At 43.7% G+C, this 4,595-nt stretch overlaps 1 pseudogene; it reads right to left on the reverse strand.

Annotated features, from left to right (window-relative positions):
* Window positions 1–2,269: 2,269 nt before the first annotated feature.
* LOC137861195 (electron transfer flavoprotein subunit alpha, mitochondrial pseudogene) lies at window positions 2,270–3,406 on the reverse strand (annotated as a pseudogene).
* Between the last annotated feature and the right edge of the window lie 1,189 nt (window positions 3,407–4,595).

Genomic DNA, 4,595 nt, shown 5'->3' on the forward strand with positions numbered 1-4,595 from the left:
TGAGGGCACTGGGCCTGTTCAGCCTGGAGAAGAGGAGGCTAAGGGGAGACCTCATCGCAGTCTACAACTTCCTCGTAAGGGGGTGTCGAGAGGCAGGAGACCTTTTCTCCATTAACACCAGCGACAGGACCCGCGGGAATGGAGTTAAGCTGAGGCAGGGGAAGTTTAGGCTGGACATCAGGAAGGGGTTCTTCACAGAGAGAGTGGTTGCACACTGGAACAGGCTCCCCAGGGAAGTGGTCACTGCACCGAGCCTGACTGAATTTAAGAAGAGATTGGACTGTGCACTTAGTCACATGGTCTGAACTTGGGTAGACCTGTGCGGTGTCAAGAGTTGGACTTGATGATCCTTAAGGGTCCCTTCCAACTCAGGATATTCTATGATTCTATGATTCTATGAAAAAAACAAAAATTGTGACATACTAGCAGAAGTCTGAAACACACCATCACATCTGTGATTTATCTTCTAGCAATCTAAATCAGCTTTACTTCCTTTTCAGTGCCTTTCTTGTGAACTTGCTTGTCATGATATAACTTCACCTTGGTATAATTGTGGGTGACTCCTCCTATTCTTGGCCTTTCCGTATCTTGTCTCTCAGCAGGCAAAACAAGTATGGAAATATTTCAAAAACCTCTTTTTATGTCTTTAACAATGTGTTGCTTGACAAATTATTATAATGTTTCTATCATTTTAAACTTTTAAACATAAAAGTATGTTGACAATATCAGTAAAGAGCATCATGACTCCAAATATTTGGAAGAATATATTGAAAACGAATCTTAAAAAAAAAATATGTTATATGAAGTTTAGTGGAAAGTGAGAGTAATTATTCAACCTTTATCTCACTTCTCTGTCCAAAATTACTTTTTCTTTTACATACCATCTATACCATTTAAAGAAGGCTGACAATACTTAGGTTTACCAATAATAATAATAATAAAAAAATCAAACTGCAATTCCATGTAGTAATCTCCTACATTTATTCATAGCTTTGTAAAACAAAAGGAAAGTTTGGCAGAGAAAGTGTTTTCCAAGAGGCTGGCAGCTAGTATTTGGCTATATTGAGTAGCATATAAAACATTAATTTACAATTACAGTTTCCACTGTGAATGCTAATACAAGTTTAATTGTTAGGGAAAGCTTCTTCAGTGAGTCATCAATAATTATGTCATTTTACTTCCTTTTTCCAAGGAAGATTTTTATTCTATTTTGAAAAATTTGTGACCTGTCAAAGTTCTGTACTGTCTTCCCCAGTAACGCTCCATGAGGCTTTGTAAAGAATCTCTTCATTAGCCTTGACATATCACAGAATCACAGAATCACAGAATTTCTAGGTTGGAAGAGACCTCAAGATCATCGAGTCCAACCTCTGACCTAACACTAACAGTCCCCACTAAACCATATCCCTAAGCTCTACATCTAAACGTCTTTTAAAGACTTCCAGGGATGGTGACTCCACCACTTCCCTGGGCAGCCTGTTCCAATGTCTAACAACCCTTTTGGTAAAGAAGTTCTTCCTAACATCCAGCCTAAAACTCCCCTGGCGCAACTTAAGCCCATTCCCCCTCGTCCTGTCACCAGGCACGTGGGAGAATAGACCAACCCCCACCTCGCTACAGCCTTTGAGGAGGCTGTAGCGAGGTAAAGAGCTCTGTAAAGAGCAATAAGGTCACCCCTGAGCCTCTTTTTCTCCAGGCTAAACAAGCCCAGCTCCCTCAGCCGCTCCTCGTAGGACTTGTTCTCCAGGCCCCTCACCAGCTTCGTCACCCTGCTCTGGACTCGCTCAAGCACCTCGATGTCCTTCTTGTAGCGAGGGGCCCAAAACTGAACACAGTACTCGAGGTGCAGCCTCACCAGAGCCGAGTACAGGGGGACGATCACCTCCCTAGCCCTGCTGGCCACACTGCTTTCTTATGCAAGCCAGGATGTTGTTGTCCTTCTTGGCCACCTGAGCACACTGCTGGCTCATATTCAGCCAACTATCAACCAATACTCCCAGGTCCTTCTCTGCCTGGCAGCTCTCCAACCACTCATCTCCCAGCCTGTAGCTCTGCTTGGGGTTATTGCGCCCCAGGTGGAGGACCCGGCACTTGGCCTTGTTGAACTTCATGCAGTTGACCTCAGCCCATTGGTGCAGCCTATCCAGATCCTCCTGCAGAGCCTTCCTACCCTTGAGCAGATCGACACATGCACCTAACTTTTTTACCTTTTTTTTTTTTTCCCCCTACAATCCTTTATTTGTTATTCCTTCTTACCACCTGTCACCAACCCACACTGCCCAGCAAAAACATATGCTGACACCAGCGCTTTCCAGTACTATTTTTTTTTTTTTCTTTGTCATTTCCTCCTGCAAAACGCAGTGCAGGGGCCAGAAGTGTTGCTCACTTCTTCTTCAGGAGCTCTGTCACCTCGGGCACTGCCTGGAATAAGTCTGCCACAAGTCCACAGTCTGCCACTTGAAAAATTGGAGCTTCTGGGTCCTTGTTAATAGCAATGATTGTCTTGCTGTCTTTCATCCCAGCCAAGTGTTGGATTGCTCCAGATATTCCCATGGCAATATAAAGTTCTGGTGCTACTATTTTGCCCGTCTGTCCAACTTGCAGATCATTAGGAACAAAACCAGCATCAACAGCTGCATGGGAAGCTCCAACTGCAGCATGCAATTGATCCGCAAGATCATACAGCAATTTGAAATTTTCACCGCTTTTAAACCTCTTCCACCTGATACAACTACTTTTGCACTGGTAAGCTCTGGTCGATCGCTTTTGGTCAACTTCTGCTCAATCTATTCAGATAGACCAACAGGTGGTGGAGGGGTTACTTTTTCTACACTGGCACTACCAGCGCTTGGTGGTGCAGCCTCAAAAGAAGTTCCACATACAGAAAACACTTTAACCCCTTCATCGCATTGGACTGTGCAAATGACATTTCCTGCATAGATAGTTCTCACAAAAGTGTCTGGTGACTTAATCTCAATGATGTCAGAAATTGGGGCAACATCAAGTTTAGCAGCCACTCTGGGAATAAGATTCTTCCCAAAGGCAGATGCACCAGAGCAAATATGGGTGTAATTAAATTGCTTCTGAGTTGCCAAAACCAAGGGAGTCAGCTCCTCTGCTAGAAATCCCTTGTATACATTGTGCTGAGCCACAAGAACTTTTGCAACACCCTGCACCTTGCTGAGTTCTTGCACTATCTTGTCACAGCTGGTACCAGCTACCAAACAAGAAACCATCTCCAAGACGTTTTGCCGCAGTGATGGCATTTAGTGTAACGGGTGTTAGAGTCTCATTGTTGTGTTCTGCTATGACCAATGTACACTGAAACCGCTGGAGTAGTGATGTCGCCCACTGCGTGCCCCACGCCATGACCACCTGCAACATGGCTCCGCCGCCGCCGCCCCGCCCCGCTCTCACGAGAGCCACCCCGCTGCCACCGCCTCTTGGGTACCGCGCCGGGCCGATGGGCGCACTCTGCTGCCCGCTCCTTCCCTCTCTCCGCCGACGGCCGGCTGCGGACAGCCATAGCAAGAAACAACTTCAACCTATTTAATAATTTAGTTGATGCTTTTTTCTTTGAAGCATACAAAAACAAACAAACAAACAAACAAAAAAACCCACACAAATAATCTGATACTTTAAAAGCAAGTCCAGTGTTCCAGGGACATGAAACTTGATGCATGCTGCAGAATCAAATGTTCTCCTCCCTGAAATCAGACCAGATATAGGCAACTATAAATGCAAATTTCTTCATCCTCTCTGAATCTTGGGGGGGAAAAAATATTGCCCTGGTCTTAATCAGCAACACTTAAAAAGATGAATTTTAGTTCTTATGTGGTAGAAATTCGATTCAGTCATGAGCAGTGCAGAATGAGTGCAGGATGCCTTGTAAGACATGTTTTCAGGTGATAATGCCTCTGCACAGTAGCCATCGTCAAATTGCAGCATTTTTTCTTCTTAAATGCTGACATGGAATTACAGTTCTTGAACAGTCTTCAACATGCTGGGAGAAGAAGGGGCAGGTTAAATCTTTTCAGAGCACAGTTTCCTTCCTAAATGCATCCATATCCCTTTCCTTCTAGGAAAGAGATCATGGGGGAGGACTTCTTGGTGCCAGTCCTGGATGTCTTCCACTTTCACAGATTTAGCTGAATTTTACATATGGCCATGCAGATACATGTATGTTGCAACTGGAGTGATTTGCATCTGAGCCCAGAACAATTAATCCAATACAAACAGCCTTGTGGCCAAAGATCCTTCACAGATCTATGACAATGGAGATACTTTGGGTGCCTGCTGCTTACTTCTCCAGAACAAAAAGACCTGTAAAAAGTACATTTGTGATTTGCTCTAGTTCAGAAAAGAACAAGAGTCTTTTTAACCTTTGATATTCTTACTGCCAGAAGCTGAATTTCCATTTAATATCTGTTTTTATACATTTATATCCTAACATTGATAGTGGAAATTATATTTCAGGAGAAATTTCATTTAAAAGAGAAACGAGTATCTAATTTAAATAAATTTGTATTGTGCATCCACCAGAGCCAAAGAGTTGTCAGTCTTTTCCCAGCACTGATAGTGACTTATTTATCGGA

This window comes from Anas acuta, chromosome 9, assembly GCF_963932015.1.
Source record: "Anas acuta chromosome 9, bAnaAcu1.1, whole genome shotgun sequence".
NCBI lineage: Eukaryota > Metazoa > Chordata > Aves > Anseriformes > Anatidae > Anas > Anas acuta.